At 38.3% G+C, this 10,360-nt stretch overlaps 1 long non-coding RNA gene across 1 annotated transcript; it reads left to right on the top strand.

Moving 5' to 3' along the window:
* The first annotated feature begins 320 nt into the window (after nucleotides 1–320).
* On the top strand, nucleotides 321–9,883 carry LOC107976161 (uncharacterized). Its single transcript, XR_002942145.2, has 2 exons — nucleotides 321–1,780; nucleotides 9,772–9,883. It is a non-coding gene; the product is annotated as an uncharacterized LOC107976161 (long non-coding RNA).
* The last annotated feature ends 477 nt before the right edge of the window (nucleotides 9,884–10,360 follow it).

The following is a 10,360-nucleotide window of genomic DNA, read 5'->3' as shown; positions in this document are numbered from 1 at the left end:
ATGGGTGGCAGGGAGATCTATGAGGGTTTTGTGATGGGTTGAATGGTGTCCTCCCAGGAGATATGTTGAAGCCCTATTTTTGGTACCTGTGAATATGACTTCATTTGGAAATAGGATCTTTGCAGATGAAATCTGGTTAAGATGGGTTCATTAAGGTGGGCCCTAATTCAATATGACTGTTTTCCTTATAAAAAAAGGAAAAGACGGAGAAACAGGGAGAAGAATGCCGCATAACAATGAAGGTAGAGAATGGGGTTACACAGCTACAGACCAGAGAACATGAAGGACTGTCACCAACACCACTGCTAAGAGAAGGGCACAGAACAGATTCTCCCACAGAGCCTTTAGAGGAAGCAAGACCCTGTCAACAGCTTTTCTGAGTTCTAGCCTTCAGAACTGTGAGAGAATAAATTTCAGCTTATGGTACTTTTTATATGACAGCCCAAGGAAACTAACACAAGTATTGGTGGAACACTTCTTCAACAAATAGCACTTGAATTAAGGCAGTGGCAGTAAAAATGGAGAGGAGGAGGTATGTGGTAGACCAGGGATATATTTGCTAAAGGACAAACGAAGTAATGAGACTTAGAAACAGAATGATGGAGCCATAAAGAATGCCTGAAATGGTAATAGGATACATGCTGGAATGTTGATGGGCCCTATTTCCACAAGCCTCCAAATCTGCTTCTAGATCCCATTCGAGCAAGGGAGGATTTGTTAAGAAGAAAGGCCCTTTGAGAGCACCAGTCCCTCCACCAGCCAGTCTAGTCCTAAGAGCTCTGAAGGCCAACCTTAGAGGTGGTTCAGGAGGGAAAATGCAGGACCCAGGATTTCAGTTGCCAAGCCAGAGAGCAGGGGACCCAGGAAAGAATATTGGCATTCATTTGATTTTTCCATCTTCTGATATAACCTTCAAATGTTAATAGTGTGTCGAAGAATTTATTGGAAGTGAGAAACAAGAAAACAGTGAGTCTAACCTAGTCATTCTAGAATTGGGAGGTAATAGAAAAGAGAGAAATGGGAAAGTTGCTCAAATGCAAGTCCAGTGAATCAGAGAGAAAAGGCTCAAAGCAGCAGAACAAAGCTTCAATAAAGAGATATTGTGACTTGGAGAGATGGCCTTTTGTCCTTTGTTCTATTACCGGTCAGAGGATGGGGAGCACACCCGAGCCTGAGACAACAGCTCTGCTAAGTGCCCTTGAGAGGGCACGGTGGGGTCAGCACCAAAGCCAGACCACTAAAGAGAAAAAGAGAGAAAGACAGGATTGCAGAGGAGAAATGAGAATGGCAGAAAAAAAATATTTTTAAGCCAAAAGGAATCAGAGAAGAGCAGAAGTGCCTCTAGGATAAAGCGTAGCAGGCAGTTAGGGAAAAAGGGCTGTTAACTACCTTGAAGCTCTGACTACATTAGAAAGCCTCGCAAGACAGTTGTTGCTTGCACGGGCAGGTAGAGAACTTTTCCTGTCCATTGTTCTTCTGAATTATAAATCACTGACCTCTTTATGATTTCTAAAGGGAGAATGACTTCAAGCTTCTTAGAGTTCCCCTAAGGCATTCTCTATATTCAATATAATATGGGAAGCCCTGGGTTTGTCTTTGTATGTTTCATCTGCAGTGACCTGAAATCTTCATAACCCTCTTCCTTTCTCCACTTATCAACTAAGGGGTGGTTGGCAATAAGGATGGGTGGGAGATTAAAAAAACCAGAATTTGAGGAGGAGAGCATTTAAACCATCAGACTGTGTGTTCTGTGACATCAAAGACTGGCAACATTCTAAAGGTAAATGTAACTATGCATCCCTTTGGGATTTTCAGATATCTTGTACAATCTATTTTATTCCTCTAAACATGGAGACTATAAAGCTGTGTGGAAATCAATAGTTTAATTCATTCATTCAACAAGCAGGTGGTGAGTGCTCATCATAACAACCACATCATAATAGCTAACATGTTGAATTATTATCACACATCAACTACAATGCTAAGTGCTTTGCATGGTTTATGTCATTTAAGTATCACAAATAATACTATGAGATAGGTGCTCTTGTTATGTCCACTTGACAGATGAAGAAACTGAGGCCCAAGTCCCAGTCCTAAGATGAGGCAGAGCTATGTTAGAATTCAGGTAATATTACTCAGGAGGCCATGTATTAAACCTCTTTATAACGTATCCCTGTATCATATCTGCATTAGGCATAGAAGATTCAAGGGTTATAGGGTTTCAGAGAAGGGAAGGGCTGAAGGGAGTTAATTAAGACAGGCTTTAGGCAAAAGGTGATACATGATGTTAGCTTTGAAGAAGAGGCAGATTTGAGTCAGCAGAGCGTGAAATCAAAGGCTCCCAGGTAAGGAATGGGAAAGCATGTGAGTGTAGTCCAAAGTCAACATAAGACAAAAGGCATTGTAGATAATGAGGGGACAATTTCGACCAGAATGGTGACCCTATGAGCAGCAAAAGAAGTCTGAGAAGGTTGAGTTAGCCATTGGAGAGAAGTGTCTGACATGTCGGTGTTGGAAAATAGAAAATCTTGGTGGTTTTCTTAGTCTAAGCAGTGTTGAAGGTAACAGCAGTGGTACACAGGATGAATTACACCTAATAGAGAGCCTGGCACCCAAGGATTTCAGCTAGGGTTTGTAGAAAGATAGAATTATATGAAATGTGTTCTAAAGGAAAAGTGATAGGACTTGTTCTCTGTGACATATTGAAATAAAGTATATGAACTGATTATACCAACAATAACTAACTTTATTGAGCATATACTGTGTCCTATAGTGGTTTACATGTAATCATAGATTAATTCTCATAATAGCACCACGATTTAGAATTTAACGAAGGCCCGTTCTAATCCTAGGATTTCTTTCGTTATCTATTGAAGACAATGAAAACAGTAATTCTTTAAATAATGTTGTGTTATGGGGGTATTATGATACCATTGACAGGAGTGAAATAGTTTGGAAGTTTAGGAGCAGAAAAGGACAATTTTGACTGAAGGCAAGTAAACCAATCAGGGGCAGTGTAACTCATTAGGTCGTCATAATAATAACTACTGTTATTATTATTTATTTTGATTCGACTATGAATCAAGATGTCCTGCAGATACCAAAATCAGTGGCTACTCAAGTCCCTGATATAAAGTAGCCTGCCTTGACTACCCTTCTCTTTATAATTATAATTATTATTACAGCTAATTACTGCATGCTTATTATGTACCAATGTTCTAAACATTTCACATGCCATAGCTCAGTTAAGATAGTAATAATTATAGTGTTCACTATTACAATAATAAGAGTTTATATTTACAGTGCTTATAGTGTTCCAGGCACTGATATGTTTTTAAATAGATTAACTCATTTAATCATCACAAAACCCACATGAAGTAGATACTAATATTCTACCTTCACTTTACAGATGAGGACACTCTGGTCCAGAGAATTTAAGTAACTTAACAAAGATCACAAAACTAATTATTGGCAGTGTCAGGATTGAGCCCAGATTCTCTGGCTGTAGATTCTATTCTCTTAACAACTGCTCTACAAAATCATGAGCTTTGGGGTCAGGCAGGTCTGGGTTGCAATCCCAACCTTGTTAACTTACTACTAGTGAGAACTTCGGTATGCTCCTTTTTTGTGTCTAAGTCTCAGTTTTCCCATAAGCAAATTTCAAGATAAGATAACAATAGTACTTTTCATGCAATAATTCCTATGAGATTAAGCTCTCCTACCCTTCTCTGTGCTTATCACATTGCTTCAAAACAGGAAGTCTTCGGTGTGTGTTTTACTAACGAATGAATAAATGAATAAAGCACTTATCATCCATGCTGCACAATTAACATTTTGTTGTATGCTACTTTATATTATTTAACTTTTCTGTGCGTGTACTTTTCTTGTCAATCCAGCTAGATTATATGCATCCTAGGACTAAACCACATGCTTTTTACTTTAATATGTACCCAGTTCTCTGAACAGTGATGTGCACATAGAAAGCTTCTCAATAACGATGACTCCCATGAATGAAGCATTTACTATGGCCTAGACATTGTGTTAAGTATTTAGTCTTCATAGCAACCCTAGATAGTAAGTACTAATGTTAATTCCAATTTACAGAATAGGAAACTATGACTTAGTGAGCTAAAGTGATTTTCCAACGGCCACACCATTAGTCCATACAGAGTCAGATTAGATTGAGCTCTACTCATCTACAGAAGTCCTGGGCTTGACCACCATGCTGTACTAGCTTGGTGTTAAAGCCCTGATTGATGGGTAATTTGACAAGAAGTCAGAGCCCATTATCACCTGCCTTTGGAAGGGAATTTCCTGCATCTGAAGTTCTTGTCTATTTGGCCCACTTGGCTCAACCACCTAGTTCACGGCTTTTCTGTAGATTTCTCCTCTTAGCACTCCCTCAACAGGCACAAACCACATATCCAAGTCAGGGATGCCATAAACAGTGGCTGCTGCTGTGGCTGGCCCACAGAGCATGGAAGCAGGAATACTTGTGAGCCCCCTCTGTCATCTCAGTATATTATGGCTTCAGCATTCTCTTTGCTTAACAACCTCTGGCTGATCCACTGTGAAAATTGTGTGCAATAGTCTTCAAAATTTCTAATTTCATACCTGTGGTGAAGTAGCCTTGCGGCTGATCAAAGAGAACACCTTTAAAGCTGACAGTGGAAAAAGCCTTGGCTCCTAACCTGCAAAACTGTTTTTACTACTTCCTGCAAGCTGTTATTGGTGTCTTTATTTAGGCTGTATTTCTTCATTTCAGCGTCTATGTTTAGCAGTTATATAAAGGAGCGAAATGGGTTTAATGGCCTCAAGTGGCAAAGCAGTGACATGTGGTCCTTCTTGGAGCAACTAAAAGTCAAAAGACTGTGGAGGAGACTTCTTGTTTCCTGGTGACTAGGAGTCAAATTTCCTTTATCAGTCTGAGTCAAGGGGAAATGATGTTCCTTTGAAAGTCTCATCTTGTAGGTAGAGTGTAACAGAGTAGGGAGGTAGGGAAGTTTCCTTAAAGGGCCATGCAGATAATCTCATCTGTTGATTTGTCCTATTGTGGGTGATACAGACTCACATTCCCTTTCTGGAGAAGGGAGGGTTTTAATTAAAACTAAATAGATATCCACTGGGTCTGGGCATGTACATAATCTAGAAACTGTGGGCTTCTCAAGGCCTCTGCATTCAGCATCTCAAGAAGTCCTATGGGTACCAATTGATCCATCCTGGAATCACTCGCCTCTGCTTGCATGGGACTTGCCTTTCTGCCCTCCTTCCTTAGCACTCCCACCAGGCTAGGTATGAGCCCCGAGTAAGGAGCCCTGGTCTGATTCCAGCTTCTTTCTCTTATTGACTTTGTGATTTCAATAAGATATTTGACTTTACAAGTTCTGTGTCTTCATCTGAAGATGGAGATTATAATGAAAATACAAACCTTATGGATTTATTGTGCAGAGTAGAAGGACAAAGTATACAAAATGCTTTGGATAATTGTTATCTAACATCAAAATTTAGGTTCACATACCTGATGCACAGTAAGCCAAACACTGACACATCAGCATAAATGTTTATTCAATTTGGCCAAAGTGAGAGGGCAGGAAAGACAGTCTCTAAAGTCCAACCTTCCTTTACACATAATTGGGGGCTTCTATGAGTCAGGTAGGTATACAGGAAATGGGATACCCCAAAGACCAAAGCTGTTTATGTCTCTTGGCCTGATCAAACTTCTGGATGCCATCAAGGTTTGTGTGACCTAAGATTCATTTTTCTTCTCCAAAAAAAATACAGTTTATCAATCTTGCAGGCCAGGGGTATAAAGATATGAAGTTACTAGTGACTACCTTCTACCAAAATGACTATGTGCAAGCAAGCATGCATGGAGGCAGAAAAAGGCAAGGAAAAGAGAAAACTAAGTAAAACAAACATCTTATGATTCTTATAATAAAGATTCAGTTACACAATAACGTTGTGCACACTAAAATCCCAATGAATGGGTGCTGTTAGTATAGGCAGCTGGCATATTTTTCCCTAGACCAATCAGTCTTGTATTTCTGTTTCAAGGCAGCCTGCACAGATTCTCCGAAGCAATTCTCAGCTTATTCATAGTAGAATCAAAATAATCAGGTGAAAGAAAAATTTACTCATAAATTCTTAATCAAAGCTTCTGCTGTACCCACCCTGAAGCAGTATGAGCACTAAAACCATCCTATTTCTTTTTATTATACTTTAAGTTCTAGGGTACATGTGCACAACGTGCAGGTTTGTTAAATATGTATACATGTGCCATGTTGGTGTGCTGCACCCATTAACTCGTCATTTACATTAGGTATATCTCCTAATGCTACCCCTCCCCCCTCCCCCCACCCCATGACAGGCCCCGGTGTGTGATGTTCCCCTTCCTGTGTCCAAGTGTTCTCATTGTTTAATTCTCACCTATAAGTGAGAACATGCGGTGTTTGGTTTTTTGTCCCTGCGATAGTTTGCTGAGAATGATGGTAAAACCATCTTATTTTTACCATCTATTAAATGGGACAAAAACTTCAATACTTCTACAGTTGTTGTATACAATTAAATAATCTTCTAAATCCGATTGTCCCTCCTTCTCTTCTTCTCCTTTGATAAACAACACACCTCTTTGCATAGAGCAACAGAACTTCCTTTTGATTCTGGCCCACAACTTCCTATGTACACCTCGTTTGTAAAGAAGCTCATCTAAAGTCAACCAGCAAATGATGGGCCCTCCAACTCTGATAGCCTGTCACCAGCCCTAAGCTGCCAGGCCTCCTTTGAGTCTCTGTCATTGGTGAGATATAGGGACGTGTGACTATTTTGCCATGGCTCTATGTTGCTGAACCAGGTGGGGGTGTGAGTGGCAGTGGGGCAAGTGGATCCTTTTGATCATTAGTTATTTTTGAGTACTGACTTTAATTTGTAAAATTTCCCATCTTAATATCTGCCCTAGTCTCTAAGCAGATCCCAGGTCATTGAGGAGAGTTCAGGTATGCCAGCATGTTTTGGTGTTTTTCCAATGCCAAAATAATATTTTGCCCACTGAATTCACAAGTGTTTTAGATGGTCATCCAGTTTTTGTATTGACCCCTCCTAAAGAGGTAACAGTTATCCCTTGGTATCAATCAAGGCATGGTTCCAGGACCTCCCTTGGATACCAAAATCCACGGTTGCTCAAGTCCCCAACATAAAAAAGGTGTAGTATTTGCATATAACCTACAAACCTGTGTGTATATTTGCATATAACCTGTATGTAGGTTCTCCCCTTTCCTTTAAAGCATCTCTAGATTACTTTTAATACCTAATACAATGTAATTTCCATGTAAATATCTGTTACACTGTATTGTTTATGGAATAATGATAAGAAACAAGAAGTCTATACATGTTCATATAGATGCAAAATTTTTGAATATTTTCAAGCCATGGTTGTTTGAACCTGTCATGTGGAACCAAGGGATACAGAGGGCTGACTATATTTTAAAAAATGAAAGAATATTCTTTGACCACAGCAGGGGGCTACTGGCATTTGGGGATGGGGACAAAAATGTTAAATACTTTGCAATAAGAACATTAACACACAGTGAAAATTGTCATGTCAATGCTCCCTTCGTTGGGAAAACTGCAATTAGTTATACCTTTTCTCTCTCCTATTAGAGAAATCAACCAAGCCAAGCCTGAGTATCTCAGAATCAGCATCCTTCAAACTCAAATTTGAGTCTTGACTGCTCAACATCTATAAGCGTTAAGCACTTACTTTGTCATTCAATACTCATTTAATCTCCTAAAAGAATTGCAAGCTTCTTATTATTGCCCCTACTAGTGGAAAAAATAAAGCCAGAGAAAGCAAAGATTCTAACACTGAGCCCAGCACAAGTCTACCACCTTATGCTGTTTCTATGACATTAACTTTATAGCATGATCTGGATTGCTAAAAATGTTCAAGTTTGGGTCTTATAACAATAGAAAGAGAACTATATGAAACTACAGTAAGACTAAAAGTAACTAAAACATATTATAAAAATAAAAAACTGGAGTACCTCGATTATATACAAAAGAGCCTTTGAAAAATGTCTAGGTGAATTTTTGTCTATGTACCTATGTTGACATCACAAAACAACAACTTTCAATTCAAAACTCATTCCTTCTATATATTTTTCTCATATCTATTTTAATTAAAAGGCTTAACTTGAATATTAATCTTTCATGTCCTCCTTATCTATTTGACCCTCTGGAATACTGCTGAGTAATGTGGCATTCACAAGAATATTACTGTGTCCACTTATGTGATTTAAAATGTATTCTCAATAGCCAAAGTGTCCTCCTGACTCTTTGAAATTCAGCCATCCTGTGTTTCAGATGGCCTTTCACTTGGGCTTTTAAACCACTTTACAGACATCTCTTTATTCTCCTTTATTTTATAAATTGGGAAATAGATCAAATAGAAGTTAAGTGGCATATAGAGGTCAATGGCAGATTACTGGAAGACCCAGGGAAAGGTATCACCCTTGACTCACCTAGAGTTATCCCTCAGATAATTTAACATTTCTTAAGAAGACTGAGGTAGCCTCTGAATGTAGGAGGCAGACTAAAAGATAATTTTTTTTCATGAGGCTGCCTCAAGCAGATTCATAATTAATTGTGATTCAACTGGCATCTCCTTTCTTGCTGCCACAAAATATCTATATTGAAATCAGGTTGACTGTTCATCTTTTCTTTCTGTTACATCTGCTAGGGATCAATAGAGATAAAAATATTTGGAGCTTTGTGTTCAATCTAAGTTCCTGCATGCAGTTGCTTGATATAATAATTTTGTAAGGAAGCAAGTAACCAAAGTATTTTTGCAGTGTTTTTGATAAAGGACTGCTCTTTGCTGGTGTCCTCCTCTCCACTACTAATTGACAAAACATCTTGAGGAAAATATCCATATGTTTAAATTATCCTTAAAAGCTCTATTGGCATTAAAAAAAGACCTCCGTTTTGATAAAGATTCTGATAACTATTTGGCTTTTGCAAGTCCAGCTTTATGACTAGAAATTTCTAGATCAAGAGTCTGCAAACGATGGTCTAGAACCAAATACAACTGCTGTCTGTTTTTGTAAGTAAGGTTTTATTCGAATACAGTCTTGCTTGCTCATTTAAATATTGTCTAGGCTGCTTTCATGCTACAACGGCACAGTCGAATAGCTGGGATAGAGACTATATGGCCCGCAAAGTCTAAAATATTTACAACTTCACTATTTACATAAAAATTTGTCAACAACTGTTCTACATTAAACAATATATCAGCCCTGGCAGATGTAACTGGTTACCTTGAGTATCTCATAGCATGTATGCAGTGTAATTTTCAAGTTCCCAAACAAAACTTTCCAAAAGCCATTTCTTAAGACCACACACTATAGAGTCAGATCCACCAAGTTTTGAATTATCTGAACAGAGCTTTGCAAATGTCAAACCAGTATAGTAGATGATGACGATTTTGCTGAAAGATCACTCCACTTTCATCAGGGGAAACAAGCTATTGGGAATATATTTGAGGACCTCAATTTTCCATACATTGCTCTAATTGCTAGAGTGCTATAGAGGCATATCTCTGATTTACAGTCCGCCAAGTCAAGATTTCTGAATTTCTTGGCATAAGTTTGGTAGTACAGTATTACTTTGATTATGGCTTCTTATATCTGGCATAAATATATTCCCTTTGTGCATATTCTTTTTAGATACGGTACAAAAAAAGTATGACTCTTCCTTTTTTCTCTCCTTTTACTTTAGGAAAAGCAGCTGTGAAGTCATAATTATGTTCACTTCCCACTGGCAACTGGCAAGCCCTTTATTTTTGTGCATTTGGAACTCACCAAGAATAAATAAAGTCCATTCCCTCCTTGAGGGGCTATTCTGCCATTCCATCTAGGATTTAAAAGTTTGCCAATTCCTAAAACATCTATTGCTATAAATAGTCTTGTGTCTTTCACAAAGCGGACTTTACAAAATAAGGTAAGGGGAAAAATGTCAAAAGTACATGAAAAAAATCATCTCTAAGAAAGAGCAACAAATCTGCTAGCTCTTAAGAACTTATAATTATCATTGCTGGTTAATTGGTATTATAGATTACCCAGTTCTGACATGTAATTTTCTAACACAAAGAGGTTTCTATCATGTTACATTGTGCTTTGCATTTAGGGACTTTTTATTTTATATTTACACACTAAAGAACTAAGGGCAGAAGTCTTGAAATATGCAAGGATGTAGATAATGAATTGCATCCTAAATTTAGAAAATATATCAGACAATACAGATGATTCATTGTAGAATTTGTAATTCCGGAAAGGCAAGTTTTGGGGACCATTGTTTATAAATAAGC

The sequence above is a fragment of the Pan troglodytes genome, chromosome 1 (assembly GCF_028858775.2).
Source record: "Pan troglodytes isolate AG18354 chromosome 1, NHGRI_mPanTro3-v2.0_pri, whole genome shotgun sequence".
Classification (NCBI taxonomy): Eukaryota; Metazoa; Chordata; class Mammalia; order Primates; family Hominidae; genus Pan; species Pan troglodytes.
Note: the sequence above shows the minus strand (reverse complement) of the source record. Positions and strands in the feature narration are given on the sequence as shown.